This window comes from Rhinolophus hipposideros, assembly GCF_964194185.1.
Source record: "Rhinolophus hipposideros genome assembly, chromosome: 10".
Taxonomy (NCBI): domain Eukaryota; kingdom Metazoa; phylum Chordata; class Mammalia; order Chiroptera; family Rhinolophidae; genus Rhinolophus; species Rhinolophus hipposideros.
This window is the reverse complement of record NC_138056.1, coordinates 75314455-75332662: the sequence shown is the minus strand read 5'-3', so window position 1 is coordinate 75332662 and position 18208 is coordinate 75314455. Positions and strand designations below refer to the sequence as shown.

Here is an 18208-nt window from a genome sequence, read left to right as displayed (position 1 = left end):
TAAGCCCCCTCCAGTGTAAATCTAGTGCTCCCTGGGTTTAGAAAATCCAATGAAATTCAAGGTCTTGGTCTACACTGCTAATTGTGTGGTGATTTCATTCTCCCCAAATTACTCTGAGTCATTGGTCAGTGTGATAGGGTCTTCAAATCAGCATTTTCCCTATTCTCTTTCAGTATACCTCTATATGTTTTAGTTTTCATAACACATCACACCTTTTCTTTGTAGATAAAAATATTGGCTTATGTTTTTGTTTTTTTTTAGTAAACATTAAATATATCTAATGGCTGGTAAAATATTTCAAATCTACCTTGAAGAAATTTAGTAATTTGAATGACTTTTCTTGAATACACTGGAAAGGCAAATACATTCCATTTTCCTTTAGATCTCCCTCTTGTTTTATTGTTTTCTTTTTATGCCACAATACTACAAGGAGAAAAAAAATCAATCAATGGTCAACCTCAAAATACAACTTACTGTGATTAAGGATAATCATTAGATGAAAACACGTTTTACTCCCCTGTCCCTGAATCTAGGTTAAAAAGAGCAAGTTTGGGCAACAATTTTTAGCAGTAGTGGAAAAAAAAAGTTTCATTTAGCAGTGGGGGCAGGGGGATACACATACAACTTTACTCTGCAGATGACAAATTCAAGATCAGCAATATCGAAATTATTTGCCGTTGATTAATCTCCTCAATTTGGGCTATTCTTCTCATTTCATGTGAAAGAAGAAAGAAGACAATGTTGAACTCAAAGATCCATAAATAATAATTTTTATAGTTTTCCCCCCTAAAAATCAGATTGATCCAAAGCCGCTTTGGGTGATAGAAGAAATTCTGTGTCTTTATTATACTGTCACAATAACTATTTTCTAAAAAGTAATTGAGAAAATCTCCTGATGACCACAATAAACTCCAAGTAAAACATCTTAATCCATGTGGAAATTTCAGTTTCCCACTTGAATGGTCTCACAGTATGAACTTGTGCCCTGCTAGAGTCTAATGAAATCATAATGGTGACATCCCTCAGTCAGACAATCAGGTAGTGATTTGGGACTCTTCCATAAACAGACAGAGCCATCTCTTTTTCTACCCTTTCTTGAGCGATAACTATATGTAGGTGGAGAAGGTAAAATGGAGGGGAAAGGAAACTATTCTGATAAAGGCCAAAATTTACAGATAACGAAAGTGAAGGTGGTTTAACGTGTGATTAATTCAGCTCCCAGCTCCCATTAATTCTCTATTAGCTCTGCATATATGCATACCTGTGGGTGGTTTTCAAGAAACTAGAGAAAGTTCTCCAAAACAAGCCTGACTTCTCCGCAGGAAGAGGGAACACCAGGCAAGGGCGCAGATGGCTTGTGGATGAGGAGTAGCTGGTAAAACACCTGCCAGATGAGTGGCTGGGCTCTGGCCACCCGACCCTCAAAATAACATAAGGAGGTCAGTCTTCTTAAATCAGATGCAAAATAAGCAAATATGTAGATCTGACTTAGCACATTCAGATAATGGCTAAGTGTACATCATGCTTCATATTTTGTCAGATCTAAGGAGCACAGTGTCAGTGCCAGGGAAATCTAGACCGATAAGGAACTTGGTCTACAAAGGACATAATACAATCAGATTTACCATATGAAACAGAGAAAGGGACGGGAGGGGAGGTAAGAGAAGGGAAAGAAAAACTTCTAAGGCTTCTTAGGAGCATTTGAAACATTATAAAATGCAAATTTTTACTTCATAAAGGCATGAACATGAGGAGAGAGAACAAGCAATATGAAAATTTACCATTCCAGAGAAATGAAAAACCTTTCAAATACACATTTACATTTCACACATGCTATCCAGCATGTCATAGTAGAGGTATAATGCTCACACATAACAATCTCCCTGAGGCCACATTCCCGAACTTTTCTTTCTTCCTTCTGGTGATTAGATTGAACAATGCTCTGCTGACACTCACTAAAATGACAACTAGGAAGGTTTTTTTCCTTTTTCAGAAATAAAACACTCATCTGGGGTTTATTTCTGTGATTTATAGCAATGGAAGTCCATGCCAGCCACAGAATTTCGGGCTGCCTGCAAATATATTTATGACCTGCTTTAAAGGTACAGTAATTTTTCTGGCTTTCACTGTGATCACCTGCATGTATGTACTGATTTTATGGAGGTAGCAAAGGTGGGGAGAGTAGGATTGGTGAACTTTGTCTTTATAAAAGATTAAGGAAATTTCAAAATCTAAATATTAATCTACTTTTCCATGAAAATACTCAATCTAGATTTTCAACATTCTCAATTATAAATTTTATTTTAAAAAGTTAAATTTCTAAATGAAACTAGAGCAAAAGAATGGTAAACTAATCTTTGCATTGACATTAAATGGATATGGCTTTACCCATCTAAACTGATGCTTTCTGCAAAATTTTCACCTCCACATAATCAGAGCATAGTGAGGGCATCTATCTAGAAACATTTGACAAGAAAGTCCAAGCAAATTGCGACCTTTCCAGGGGCCTGGAGGCAAACAGGGTACCCTATTCCTAAGGTAACTGCTGACCCTGACCTTGACCTTGACCCTGACCTTACAGAAGAGATAACAGCATTCACTTGTGACAAGTAGACCATTTATGTTGGGCTTCTATAACAACTCATACTGTGAGATAAATTTTAAAAATAGTTTTAAATTCACTTTAGAGCTATGACTTGATACATTTACTAAGTGAATATTATTTTATTCTTTCCAATGGTATTTCATGAATGCCATTAATAGTAAAATGCACATTTCATGTGCCCTTGAGGAAGAATAAAATGCTGCTAATTAAACTATGATGCATCCCATTTCAGTGATGTAGAGAGAAAAAAGCATCTTAGAATTAATAACATATAGTAAGACTCAAGCCTACTAATTTCCAAATTCCAGGCTACGATGTTTCAGCAGAAGAATCCAGAGGTTGATGACAGAGCACTGAAGGCCTGCAGCAAATCATACTAGAAGATTCTTACTCCCTGACTCAAACATTCAGGTTAAACCAGGTTAAGTAATTCCATGATATGTTATAGGTTGATTACAAATGAGCAATTCATGTCTTTCTTGGCCTCCCTGGAGATCTTCCCAACCACTTATTGCATAGTTTCTGGGCTCTGGTTTCCATCCCCTATCACAATCCCTTCACTATACATACAGCATACACAACTCACACAGATATACTTTCTCACATATGCACAGGGCTTGAGACAATTTCCTTATCTCTTTTGCTGTGATGGTCGGCTATATCCACATGAATATTTCCATCTGCTGACTGAGGATGGAAACTTCCAGAAAGGAAGTATAGGAAAGCATATGTACATTTGTTTATATTTTTGTGTTTTTCAAGAATGAATAACAATAGGAAATTTTTATACATAAAAATGTCACTTATATACAAAGCAGCTCAAATTGTTATTATTAAATGCATAAAATAGTCAAAATATCGACTTTTTGTTTTTTGTGGATTTCTGAGCCATTTTGGGGGAAAAAACTTGAAATCAATTAACGCAGCAAAAGAGTTATACTAGAAAGATAGCTCTGACCATAATCATCTCAGGAGTGATCAGCACTCTTTATCTGCACAAAGATTGAATGAGTGAGTGAGTGAGTATGTAAATGCTTGGCTAATGGAAAAGCATAGTCTAGTCCCAGCTGCATTTTCCTGTCCTTATCTTATTTGATGTGATTTTATATGATGCTCCTTCTTGGTCTCCTGGTTTTCTATCTATCTCCCACTCTTCCTCTACCTGCCTTTTAAGTGTAGGTGTTTCCCAATGTTCCATCCTCGACCCCTTTCTTCCTCTTTACCTCTCCTAAGGGACCTTCTCTCTTGGGTACCTCTCTAGCTCAACCTTTTCCAACAAATAACTTGTCCAAGGCCAGCCAGTTGGTAGGAAAAGACCTTAGTTCTTAATTCTAGTCAATAAACATTTATTGTGCACTTATTATGTTCAGTTCTTACTAGGCACTAGAGACACAAAATAAACAGAAGCTCTGAACTACCTCAAATGAAAACACATTTCAGTCATGTCAGACTGAACCAGACTATACTCTAAAGCAAGGATTCCTAACCAACATGTCACAGTTTTATGGACTCTTCACAGATGTACAATAAAATTCTGATCATTGATTGTATGAAATTCTTTCTCTCTCTCTCTCTTTAAACTGGGGGTACATATTATTTGTAGCAGTAATGTGTTAGGTAAAATATTTTGCTGAGAAGGTCATATGACTACTGTGTTTCTCCGAAAATAAGACGTAGCCATTAGAGCTCTAATGATCTTCTTAATCAGCTCTAATGTGTCGTTTGGAGCAAAAATTAATATAAGACCTGGTTTTATATTATATTACATTAGATAAGACCGGGTCTTATATTGTAGTAAAATAAGACTGGGTCTTATTTTAAGTTTTGCTCCAAAAGACGCATTAGAGCTGATTGTCCTGCTAGGTCTTATTTTCAGGGAAACACGGTAGGTTAAGAGAGTATTAAAATGTATTGTTAGGAGACAAGAGAAATAAACAAAACAAGTATGTAAATTGTGGAAATCTACATAGGCAAGGTGAGACACTAAGCAGTAACTATCTCACTATAATTATTGCTGATGCATTTAACACTATTTTACATCTTTAATTCCTTTTAAGTGTGCCCTTAAAACTTGTGTCATTGACTTTCATTTAAACATTGCAAATAAAACATATCAAATCCCACCAACATGACAGTAAAGAAATAAAAATGGCATAAAACTGTAAGGCTAAGGGCAATAGGAGAACTCAGGAGATATCAGCAGATTTCTGGAAGCTGAAAAGGGATGGATACATGGTAACTTGCTAAGCTTAACTGACTAAGCCTGCAGTGAGGGAAATGATCCAAAGACAATATAATTGAGAGTACAGAATCTCTGTCATATTCAGGAGTTAGTGATCCCAGTTCCTCTCAGAATAGTAGTATAAGAGGAAGCCAACACAAGAGGCTTGGTTAAACATTTTCATAAGAAATAGTTAGGCCTCAATCTCCTTCCCCATCCTTTGAAAGTAGGCATAATCCCTCTCCATTCTATCAGACGAGATGAGATTTACTCTTGAAGAGTTTGAGCTAGGAAGGCTCTGACCTTTTGGACACAAGAAAATGAGATTAAGCTGTCATATTGACTACAAGGAGGTTAAGTGAAAGTCTACATGATGAATGTGAGATTTATCCAGCCTTCTTCTCCCACTCACTCCCAGAACAGAGGCAGCCAGAATGATATTGGAGATTAATCCCTCAGAAAACTACCCAACACACATGTGGACCTCCCCCAATGAAGCACAAGCCCCTAACTGGACCACTGTGAAGCCAAACAGCCAACAAGCCTCACCATACATAGAAAGCTTCCATTCAGCATTTTACTGCCTCAGTCTTAAATATAAACAAACAACCAGGGTTATCAGATAGTTATAGAAAGTTTCTAACTTGATTGAATTACAGACTCAAAACAAAGAAAGGTGAAAACTGGATTTGGAATGCAAAGAAGAGAAAACTATAATACATCACAATTAATTTTCATAGATATAAGAAAAAATATTACACTCATAAAAGAGGAACAATAAATAATAAATATGAACATTAAGATAAAATGTTCTTGGAAAGTTTTTAAAAATTACAGAACTTGAAGATAAAATTTACGAAATCTCCCAGATTTGAGGAAATCTGCTGAGAAGAAATTGACAAAATTATTTTGTAAAAAGGGGAGGGGAGAAATGGTGAGAAAATGATTCAACATCCATATAACAGACATTCCAGAGTGAAATAAAAATGAAAACATGGGAAAAAAGATTATCAAAGAAATAATACCAGAAACTCTCCAAGAACCGAAGAATATGAGTCTCCAGATCAAAAGGGCCCACAGGATACCCAGCTCCTTAAATAACAAAAGATCTTCACCAAAACACATCATGATGAAATTTTAAAACATAAAAGTTTCCAGAGGGGGAATGAGAACAAACAGTTCACATACAAAGGACTAAGAAACAGAAGCATTCAATTTGTCAATAGAACATTCAATTTGTCAACAGGAACATGGAAACAAAAATAAAAACTCTGCGAAAAAATTCTTTCTGATTTAGATTTCTATACCCAGCCAAAATATTAAGTGTGAGTTGAGAATGAAGACAATTTCAGATATACGAGGTCTGACAAGTAAGTTTGTGAACTTGTTGCAATGATGTTGCTAAACTTTTTTGATATCAGAGGGATTATTCATTAGGAATTTGTACCAACTGGACAAACAGTTAACCAAGTTTACTATTTGAAAGTGCTGAAAAGGCTGTGTGAAAAAGTTAGACGACCCAAACTTTTCACCAACAATTCGTGGCTCTTGCATCACGACAATGCACCAGCTCACCCGGCACTGTCTGTGAGGGAGTTTTTAGCCAGTAAACAAAGAACTGTATTGGAACACCCTGCCTACTCACCTGATCTGGCCCCCAATGATTTCTTTCTTTACCCGAAGATAAAGGAAATATTGAAAAAAAGAGATTTTGGTGACATTCAGGACATCAAGGGTAATACAATGACAGCTCTGATGGCCATTCCAGAAAAAGAGTTCCAAAATTGTTTGGAAGGGTGGAGTAGGTGCTGGCATCAGTGCATAGCTTCCCAAGGGGAGTATTTCAAAGGTGACTGTAGTGATATTCAGCAATGAGGTATGTAGCACTTTTTCTAGGATGAGTTCGTGAATTTAATTGTCTGACCTTGTACAAAGCTTTCTTCCAACGTACCTTCTAAGCACACCTTTTTGGGAGCTTCTGAAGAAAGCATTCCACCAAAATATAGGTGGAAAATGAGAAAGACATTGGACTCAGGAATCAGAATATTCCATGGGGCTTAAAAAAGATGTCTCCATGAATAAAACTGGCACTGACAGACTGTCATGTATGAATAACGGAGAAAATATATTTGGGAAGAATTTTGTGATATGGATAACAGAAAACTAAGCAAATAAAAACAGGTCAATTACTAAGTTTTGGAAATACAAAAATTGTACAAAAAGAAAGTATATCAACTGTAAATAAAATTTACATTATCAAAATAAACATCAAATATTTAATCAAAAATAGTGATATTAGGGGAATTGAGGAAGGAGAAATAGACGTGTATAAGGGAGAAGGGTTAGGTATAAAAGTTAAATCTTCAGTTCTATAGTAGAAAATCAATGGATATGATAGTTAAAAATGTTAAAAAATAAGCAGATTATTTAGAAAGAAGTCGCAACACACCAGAAGAAGCCGCTAAGAGAATTAAAGTGGGTGTTTCTGAGAAACAAATCAGGAATGGAGATGGATTAGGGCAAGAGGACTGCTATTTTTCATTATAATTTTTTTAAATTATATGATGTTTTAAATGTGTAAGTACTATTTTGATAAAAACAAAAACTTAAATTTCAAAAAGGTGACAGACAAGGTGGTACTTTCAGCCTCCTGAGGTCCACTGCCCTTAAACACTGTGAACCCACACTTAAAAACAAACAAACAAAAAAAACAAGAGAGAAAGAAAGAAAAAGAGAAAGAGAGAGAGAGAGAGAGAGAGAGAGAGAGAGAGAGAGAGAGAGAGAGAGAGAGAAAGAAAGAAAGAAAGAAAGAAAGAAAGAAAGAAAGAAAGAAAGAAAGAAAGAAAGAAAGAAAGAGAGAAAGAAAAGAAAGAAAGAAGAAAAGAAACTAGGCTCAAGGAATCAGAGAGTCATGCTTGCAATAAGTAGATGGATTCAAAAAGTCCATGCTACTTCTAGAACAGTAACAGACCAGGCCGTGCATTGTAGGTTGTGTATTAAATTTGACACAGGTGAAGATGCATTGGAAATATTTAACAGAAAAGTGGAACAGTTTGAGTTAATAAATGTTGACATGGTTCAGTGTGATCTGTGCTCATTATCCACTGGAATGTCCAAATCATTTGATACAGCAATTATGAATCCTCCCTTTGTGAACAAAAATAATAAAAGAATAAGTACAAATTTTCTGAAGATTGCTTTGGAAATAGCAAGAACAGTAGTATGTTCTTTATACAAATTCTCAACTAGAAAATATATTCAAAAGAAAGCTGCAGAGCGGAAATATCAAGATAGACATCACACAGCTGTCATATGACCTGCAAGCATCATATAAATTTCTTAAAAAGAAATCGGTGGACATTGAAGCAGACCTAAATTGGTTTTCTTTTTAAAAAACCTCCAAAGACAAACGCAGCTTCAAACCTAATTAAATAAATACAAAACGTGTTTATTAAAAAAAGTGCCACAAATTATAGATTGTTTTTCACAATGTAATAATGATATTATGATTATATGTCATTGAAAAGTTACTATATTTTAGAGATACATACTGAAATATTTACAAATGGTAGGATCGGTGTCTAGGATTTGCTTTAAAAAAATGGGATGGATTAAGTGCAGGATTAGAAATCAAACAGCACTGGTCATGAGTTGATAATTTTTGAATATTGGGATCCACTATTTTATTCTGTCTACTTTTGTATATATTTGAAATTTTCCAAATAAAAAAGTTAACAACAAAAATGGTGCTATCCACAAATCTGAGAATCACTGTAAGTATTCTAGTCATTTTTTACAGCCAAGCAAGGCCATGATGATTAACATCTGAATTTGTTCATAACAGAAATTAGAGGTAAATCTGTCACTGTTTAACAGTTTGGGAAACTACAACAACAATGAACAGGAATTTGGTATTAATCCACACTATTTCCATGACTGGCTTAGTTCTCTTAGAGTCTTTTTAAATGTTAGGCATCATCATTTTTTTAGTAATTACTTGCTGAGCTTGTTTCTTAGTGGTAAAAAATGTAGTGTATATGAATGTCATCTTAGATTTAGTGAAATAAGGTAGATGGGTTGAGGAGAAAAAAGTGGCAATTAAAACATAACACACTCTAACAATGTGTTCTAATTTCATAAATGTTAATATGAAGAAAAGAATTTGCCTCTTGGAATTGATGAAACACAATATTTTCCCCCAAAGCATCCTTTCTTATCCCAACCCTTCATCTCTACTCTGAATCAGTCTTTAGAATCAGTAGATCCACAGGATGATATCTGCCTCCATCTTAGTTTGCCAGTGGTATCCCTGCCTTCTCCTACTTTCCTCATAGCACTAATCTGAAATTACCGGCTTTGTTTGCCTCTCCTTCTGTCCAATGCCAAGCAGGGCAACTTGTTCCAGAAATACTCAGAGAATGATTAAACATTTCCTTTTGTGCCTTTCCGAGTGCTTTGTGCTCAGTGGGTCCTAGTGAAGGACTAACATGCCAACGTCAGCGTAGACTTGCACCTTGTGCCAGTCAGGGGTTATTATTGCAAAGAACAGAAACTAGCTCTGCTTGTTTAAGCAGAAAAGGACTGTGTTCTGGAGGTAACCCACAGCATCTCCAGGAGGACTCGAGAACTGGATTTAGAGGTTACATTGCCAAAAATAATACTTAGAATGATGACACAGAGCCAGTTCAGTCCAGACACCTCTCCACCCCTCCCCCCCCAGGTCCAGATTTTGGAGCTGGCCCCATGGATTGCCTCCCATCCCCAGCTTTGTCAAGAGGTGTCGTTGATTGGAACATCTGCCATTGAGGCAGACTCTGGGTCTTGGGCCCACCTCTATGATGCGAGGATATCTGGAAAAGGAAGTATCTGGCACTTTTAGCTCCTACAGAGGGGAGTGGGCTCTGCCTCATAATGTGGGAGAGCCCCCAAAATGGGAAAGGTGGCAGCGTTCAAAAGGAATGACAAGTGTCCACTCTATACTATAAACAAATACCTTTGAAAACCAAAGCACAATTTAGAGTGATAGAGCACACACAGAGTACAGAGTGAATAAGTTTTCCTTTCATCTTTGTCTAACTTGATTAGGTGCAGTTTTATTTTAGAACCTGAATACATGCCTATTTTATGGTTATTCAAAAATACAGATCGTTTGAAACTAAGAATTTCAAATATGATCTTGGATAATTAAAGAAAACCTGGAATTAATTTAACCCAGTGGTCACAGAATAGACACCCTTATTTTTAGTTGATGATTGACTAATTATCTAGGGAATAATTATTAAGTAGAAAAGAATAGGATAGATGTTCATTATAAACCAAGGAAAGAATATAAAATAGCTATGTTACATAAATGCCGTGTTTCCCCGAAAATAAGACCGGGTCTTATATTAAGGTCTGCTCCAAAAGACGCATTAGGGCTTATGTTCGGGAGATGTCATCCTGAAAAATCATGCTAGGGCTTATTTTCCAGTTAGGTCTTATTTTCGGGGAAACAACGGTGTACTAAGCTGAATTAGACATTGGCAGATTCGTGTATAAGTGCTTCAGAGTTCAATTTAAACTGCAGAATCAGATTTAGGAGGTGCTTTTAAAGTCATGTGAGCCAACTTCCTACCCAATAAAAGCATTCCCTCTTGTTACATTCCTGACAGGTGGCACAAAATACATCACTTTCATTACAGTATGTTATATTGTTTGTTTCTGACCTTGTTTGTTTCTGATCTTTTTGATATGGATTCTATTCATCTACGAATCCAACCAAAGACTGCATTAATTTCTTCTGTACTGTTGGTTAATGCTCAAGTGAATTAAAATTATTTTTACAACCCAAGCTGTTGTTAATCTAGGACTTCTACTCCCTATCACTGGACAACTGATTTTAGAATCAAAAGGAAGCCAACATCTATTATTTTAAAATGTAATCTTAGTTTCAGTCCATACTTTGGGCTAAGAGATATCGAGTTTAATCCTGATTGTCATCCAAATTCACTAGTACCTTGAGCTTGCCTTTATCAACAAACCTGATACACGTATGATCTAAATATATCTGAGTCGTTGAAAAAATTGTAAAAATGTTAGGATCGAGGGAAGAGCTATGAAGCAGGCCAGCAGAAACCACCTTCTACATTCGCTTTGACACCTAGAACATTCTTTGTGTACAGCAGATGAACCCAGCTATTAGAGCATATCCCAGACCTCATTTCTGCATCTCACCTACAAAGATTACTCAAGAGCCTAGTTGATAGATGTGTCCCAGAAGGATTGTGTAGCTGTGAAAAATTGATGAGTCTGGCTCTATATTAAATACTCTAGGTTATCTACAATTTAAAGGAATAGTAGGAGAAATTTTTGATACAACACAAAACTCTTCAGTGAAGCAAATACCATAATCCAATACTTCTATTTTGTAAGTCTTGATTTTCATACTAGGTTCACATATTGAGCTACATACACATTACACATGAGACAGAATATAGACGTCAAAATTCTATGTTAGGTATTTTAATACAGGCTTTAAAAATTATGACTATGTACACAATATACATTTTAATTAAAACAACTTTGATAAATATTTACCATTTTTAAAAAACATATGGTTAAACCTCTCTATTAAAAATAATTGTTTTAAATTTCTTGCCCATTTAAATGGATTCTAAGACCAAAGACAATCTGAAATTAAAATGTTCTACTGGAATATAGAATCTTCAGAAAATCTAGCTTCCACATTCTGAAGGGTTGAACATTCTTTTTCTACTTCTAAAGGAAAGAATGTACAGTAAATTCATTCCAGAGATTGATTCACACTTAAAATAGTTATGCCGACTGGTCAAGTGAAAAACAATTAGGGAACAGAGTTTATAACGTTGCTGATGATATTTGCTAAAACAAAAATTAGCTATTGGATAAATAAATTATTCGTTTTATCATGAACAAAAACTTTAAAACATCTAGCAGCTTTGCTGCCATATACTTGTGCAAGGGGGATAGAAAGCAGAGTTATAAGCAGCTGAAATAAGCTCTTATACCCAGCATTCTAATTAACCAAGTCCTAATCCCAATAATTAAAATGGAAACTACATTTAAAAGCTATATAAAGACCTGTGAATCTGCAGGCATTAGCTTGTTTGAGACTGATTTTTTTTTTAAAGGGGCTTAATGAGTTCTCCTTAAGCATTTACCATAATCATCTTGCTTTGTACTAAAAAAGCAAAAAGTCAAACAGCAAATTGTGAATTATTTCTATGGTGTCTGAAACATCATAGAGAGCACACAGACAATACACAAATTATCTAATTACATTGAGAGTGAAGTTATTTATTCCTTAGAACACTAGCAATCAATGTTTATTTTGTAGAGGTTCGGAGTTGGCACAATATTCTTTTTTTAAATGTCCATATTTTCCATTTTAGAGTCCATATTTTCCATTTTAGAGTACAGAAACTGATGTAAATTAAGACTTCTTCATGGTCAGCATAAGTGAGCTGAAGGGTTAAAAGCTCTGGGATGTAAGAACATACTGTCTTCAGATTCTTTAAATTCAGAGTATTTACTGAGGACTTAGAATGTGAACTCAGCACACAATTTCAGTTAAAGCTCTCTCTGGGTGATAGTCCATAAACTGTCATTAGAGATCACTGCAGTAAGCCCTTCCCTACTTAATAAGCCATATCCAGGTGAAATCTCACTGAACATAAAACCTATGGTCTAACTGCCTTCAAATTTTAGCAAGTTCAGTATGTGCTTGGTCATTTTTTCCCCCATATACTATCAGAATTACAAGACCGGACATATTTGGCAGACAGTATAAAGAGGAACGGTATCTCAAATAGAACTGTTTTGTGTCCTATTTTAAAAGATAATCATTTGATAAATGAGACCTAATTAATTATATTATTACACATTTTAGCATAGAGTAATTTTCATGATTTTAAGACCTTATTTTAAAATATGAAGTGGAAATTTAACCATGCATATGGACACTCAAATATATGAGGCTCTTCTGAAAATAGTCCCTAAGATAACTAGATTTGTTGAGAGAAGTGCAATCTAGAATGACACTCTATTGTCATTTGCTTCAGGTTGGAAAACTGGAATCTTCAAGAAATTAGGAATTGTTCTGTACATAAACTGCACTGGTTTGATCTTCAACTTCCCTGGAAATTTCCTATGCTGATCAGTAGTGAAGGGACCTGCTGGGCCTTCAAAGACACGAATGTAAGTAGTGTGCAGTTTTTTGGAATTAATTGCATTTGGAACATTCTGAGTAGGTACTCTCTGGTACTATAAGCATATGGTCATTTTTACATTGTGCTATTTCCGTAAAATTGACATTCTTTCCATCACCAGAATCTGCTTCCTTAAAGATAGCTGGACCAAATCAGAAAATGACTGCAATTTAATATCTTTTTCTACTTGAAGCAATAGGCTTGCTAAAATCAAAACATCTGCTTATTTTATTTCAGGGATTTTTGCCAGAAGCAACTGAATATTGATCAGCATCTCAAATATTACATTTAACTATCACTTTTACATAAAAATAAGACTTTAAAATACTATATGCCAATGTTGTTTGATGATGACCTTTTACCTGAGGAAACCAGGATGGTATTGGAATAGGAAAGGAACACTTTGGGTATTAGTCAAAGGGCTGAACAACTACTTTTTTAAGTGCAGTGAGATGTATTCACCATTTACCAATCCCTGCACTTGTCCCTTTTCAGCTCTCTCTTCCATTCCCACCAGCAACCATTTAAAGTCTTTCTTTTAGAATTCCTTCTCATTTCCCTCATTCTCAGAGGCCACTCTAAGGCCATCAGGTAGAATCCTTCAACTTCCAGCTCCAATACATTAGGCATAAATCTATGAGTTTCTTTCCTCCTTTCCTCCCGGGATAAGATCTCACTCTCTTATTCAAGGCCAGACCTGTCAAAACTGCTGGTCATTTTACTCCCTGACTGGAGCTGTCCAGCAGAATTCAGCGTCCCTCCCAGGCTCCTACAGTGGAGCCCACAGACACCTGGCATAGAAAGTCTCATGTCGTAAGATGTAGATCCTCCCCCACTCCTCCTACTTATTTTTGTATCTCTGGCACTTCTCACTAAGCCTAGCAAGCAGAGGTACTTAACACATATGTGCTGAACTGAAACTACTTACTTTTAAGCATGAGTTATTTTCAATAGCTTAAACCAGAACTGAGCTCGTCCCAGATTGTCTGCAGAACAGCATATGACTCTGCTCCACTTTATTTTTCAACACATAAGTGACCCAAAAAAGAGGAATGAGAAATTTTCAGTGACTAGAATTGCCAGATAAAATACAGACTGCCCAGTCAGAATTGAATTTTAGATAAACAACAAATCATTTTTTAGTATAAGCATGTCCCAAATAGTGCATGGGACATATACTAAAAACAATTATTTGTTGTTTATCTGAAATTCAAATTTAACTGGAAATCTGATGTTTATTTGCTAAATCTCACAACTCTGCCAGCGACTCTAAAAGTTCTCAGAGGACTCCAGAAATGCTTCTTTACAGCCCCAGGAGGTTTGCATCCAACCTCTGCAAACTTCTGATCAGATTTTATGTCTATTGATGCAGCTGGGTATCTTTCTGAGCATCTCAGTTAACAACCTTTAGAAGACGCTTTTTGTTATGTAAAATTTTCACTTATTTTGCTCTTTCACAGAATTCTCCTCTAATACCATCCATCAATAATTTTAGCACAAAGAATACTGTAATGATGCTCAATATCTCTTGAAAAGCTGACATGCAGTTATTTGCTTGAGTTAAGTCTTGGCTACATATATTAATAAGCAATTTTTGAAAATTTCATATTTTCAATTAAACCAGCAAAACACAATAAGGAAAACAAATAAATCTTCCGTTTTGGGATTTCTTTTCTTCATTAATCAAGCACAGTGAGACATGCAATCCTCAGTAACAGACTGGGGAGAGGCAGCGGGGCGGGCGGAGGTGGAGCCTGTGACACAACAGCAGTGGGTCTTTGTTGGAAAAGCCTTCCCTAAATGTGAAACATCTGTACGTCCGAGCGCTGCAGCTTTACTGTGTGCATGGGCTAGCAATAGAAAAGAGTTGCCTCTTTTAGCATCGTGTGAATCTTGGAGGCTTGAAATCTTGGTCAACGGAGGAATTCCTCGCAGGCTGTTTAGAGACATACCTGTCTCACTAACAGAGGGACAGGCCGGTTTCTTCTGCAAAGGAGTACCATTTCAGAGCAAAAACTGCTGTGTGTGCCGGTTGACTGATTAGTGGTGATGGTGCAATGGAATTTATAACCCAAAGTGGAAGGAAAGATGCCCTACAGCTTGTTCCAATCCTGAAAGTTCCCCACATGGATGCAGTTTTCTTTAGGGGTTCTTCACAGTGACTACAGAAAAGACATTCAGTTCTTATTCCCATGAAAGAACTAAAGAGAGATAAATACCTCCCAGCGTAGAGGGATACAAGAGAATGCCTCCCTCAAAATTTCAACTACACGCGTCTGAAACAACTTCTAGGAAGAGAAGGTCTAAGTCTGCCCTAACTACCTGGTGTCCTAAGATGATAATGAATTAAGACGTTGATCCAAACGAGCACACTACCTGCCTTCCACCATATTGGCAGCTCCAGTTAAGGATGGTTGTCAAGCTATGGCACAGCACGCACGCACTGCAGAGATGCAGAACAATGCCTGGATGTCTGCCCAAAACTGGTCTCGCCAAACGACAGACTTAATTTATGGTTCCAATCTAAAGCTCACTGGGGGTTAGCAGAATCTTTTCCCTAGTTGGTGTGGGAAAGGGATGACATTTGGAAAGCTCAAAAGCACGGGGTTTCCACCTGCCTGTGTGGAGCAGCAAGGTTCACAAATATAGTCGTTAAACTTGATCTGGAGCAAGCAAGCCTGCGAGGTCTTTCCTGAAATATTCATAAGGTGTGTCACCGAACTCGCCACCAAGAGGCTGAGCAGAAACACGGTGACTAGGTGCAGCCCGCACCCACACTTGGAAAAAAGGCACAACGGAAAACCCCACCGCAACACTCCACTGTTTTGCTTTTAACAGCTGTCGGCTGTCGCTCCCCACTTGCCTGTTTAATTCTACCTGCCAGGAAAGAGAGATGCTCGAATTAGGAGTTTCCCAGCAGTTGGAGGAGGCACCGCACGCAGTCCTCCCAGGAAGCTCCTCCCGGCGGGTAGCGCGATGCCCCCCCAGACCCGCGGCCCTGCACGGCCCGGGGGGCGCGGGGCGAGGGGATCCCAAGACCCGGGGCCACTCGCCTGGGCCAGGCCACCCTTCGCCCCGCTTCCCATTTTGGCCTGTGCCAGGAATGTCTCCTTCAGAGCCCTCGTCGTTCAGTCGCTAGGTGACCCACGCCGGGGCCGGGATGCACACAGCCTCTCGCGCCCACCTGCAGCTCCGCGGGTATTAATGTTGGGGAGAGGCGGGGGTGGGTGGACATTACGGTCCTCGGTGACCCTGGAGCCCCTGCACTGAGGCAGGGAGCACTTTCATTCACGTCCCCTTGTATTTCTGTTGCGCCCCAGACGCAGCGCCGCTCGCACGGTGCCTCGCGTCTTCGCGGACACCTCTCTCCTCTGCAAGGGCATTTGCCCCTCGACTCTCCGCTGCTGCTGCACTCTCCCCGGGCGCCGCTACTCACCTGGACTCCGGAGGCGCAAGAAAGCTCAGCAGGTCCTAGCAGGCGGCGGTCGGGTCTCCATCTCCGCCTCCCCCCGGCGCTCCGGCTGCGCGCTCCGCGGCGGCGGTCAACGCGGTCCGCCCTGTCGCGGAGGCTGCACCCGGGTGGCCGCGGCTGCCGCACAGGCTGCGGGCGGGGGCGGGGGCGGGGGCGGGGCAGGAATCTGGGTCGCGTGGAGCGGAGCAAGCCGGGATGCAGCCGGGGAGGCCTGCGAGGAGGAGGCGACCGCGAGCAGCCGGGGGAGGGCGTGCGGGTTTCCCGGGAGCGCGAGCGGGCGGCGACTGAGCATGCCCAGTCCCGGGCCGGGCCGGGGGCGCGGGCGCGGTGCCGCCGAAGGGGGGCGCTTTGCGGGAGTCGGGGGGAAAGGGTGAAACCTGCGGACCCCGCGGCGATGGACACAATGCCGGGAGTTGGCTGCAGTGGCCCAGTTTAACTGCTCCGGGGTCAGCTCCCCCGAAGCACGGGAGACTGGAAGATGGGGAACCTCGGGAGACCTGTCAGGGGGAGTCCGGAGTCCCGGAATGAGAGGGCAAGGTGTGTTCCTCGCTCGCTCCCCGGAGAATTGTCCAAGTCAAAGTTTGGTTTTAGCTTAGCCCCAACCTCTACACTCTCGCCGAGTGATTCCCCGGACTCAGACACCCACCCCTCACCTGCCTTCCGGAGCCTGGGGACCTCCCCGCAGAGAGGCCCACGCAGCTCCCACCTTGCCCGACTCCTGGACCAGTCGGGTCAAGTTCTGAGAGGGCCAGCTCTTCAATTAGGTGTAATTAGAGATCGTGTCAGTCTTCCCAGGTCACATATCTGCATTTCAACCAGGGCTTCAGAAACAATAGCTTCACCCCGGGGTTAATTATAATGGATGAATTATACACAGTGGTCCGGGCTATTTGGGAACATTGCTTCACAGTGCAGTAGGACTGACCCAGAACTCACTTCACACACACACACACACACACACACACACACACACACACGGAGACCTGTGCCTTGCTTTGGTATTGTATTTCATGTTTGATAAAGGTAATAAAAACCTTATGTCAGGGCAGCATCGCGTCAGGGAAAGTGGATGAGCTTAGACGTCGGCCTTGATTTCAGTGTAATTTCCCACTCAGTAGGTTACCTATCCACTCTGCACCTCCTTTCCCTCTTCTATAAAATGGAGGGTGGCGATCCTTGTCTCTTTCGGCAGCTGTGAGGATTAAGTGAAGCACCGTCTGCACAGCATCTGTTCTGCAGTAGTAGATGTTCACTAAATAAAAGTCTGCGTAGGTTCCATCTCCACTATTCCGTTTTTTAAGAAAGGTTGGTTAGTGATAATTCTTAAATGGTGGACATTTATTATGTTCCCTCCTCACATTAAATAACCTTAAGTCCTTGATCTAATTTTTTATCATTGCTAAAAAAGCATTAGCCACTATTACCTTTTCTTGCAACTATCCAGTTTCTTCATACTTCCTTGAATAAACCTCTTGGAAAAAGCTGGACTAAGGCCATATATGGGTCCTCTTTGGAGGGAAAAGCTTTTCAGGAGAGAATCACTATGGGCAGGAGAATCACAAAGGAATTTCACTCTATAGTTTTTTAAAAGTAATTTAATTTACTTGCATCCCCTGTGGTCCTTGTTTTGCAACTATTCCATAAAGTAAGGTATGCTTGTATGGAAGGAAATTTACTTTCCACTA

At 39.2% G+C, this 18208-nt stretch overlaps 1 protein-coding gene across 4 annotated transcripts in view; it reads right to left on the bottom strand.

Moving 5' to 3' along the window:
* ELMOD1 (ELMO domain containing 1) overlaps positions 1-16660 on the bottom strand; it is a 70098-nt gene extending 53438 nt beyond the window's left edge. For 2 of the 4 annotated variants that reach the window (XM_081064219.1, XM_081064220.1), the window contains exon 1: positions 16488-16647. The gene's annotated coding sequence lies outside the window, so the exon portion shown is untranslated. Of the gene's footprint in view, positions 1-16487 lie in introns of all 4 variants that reach the window. The other 2 variants (XM_081064218.1, XM_081064217.1) reach the window with 2 other exon arrangements.
* Between the last annotated feature and the right edge of the window lie 1548 nt (positions 16661-18208).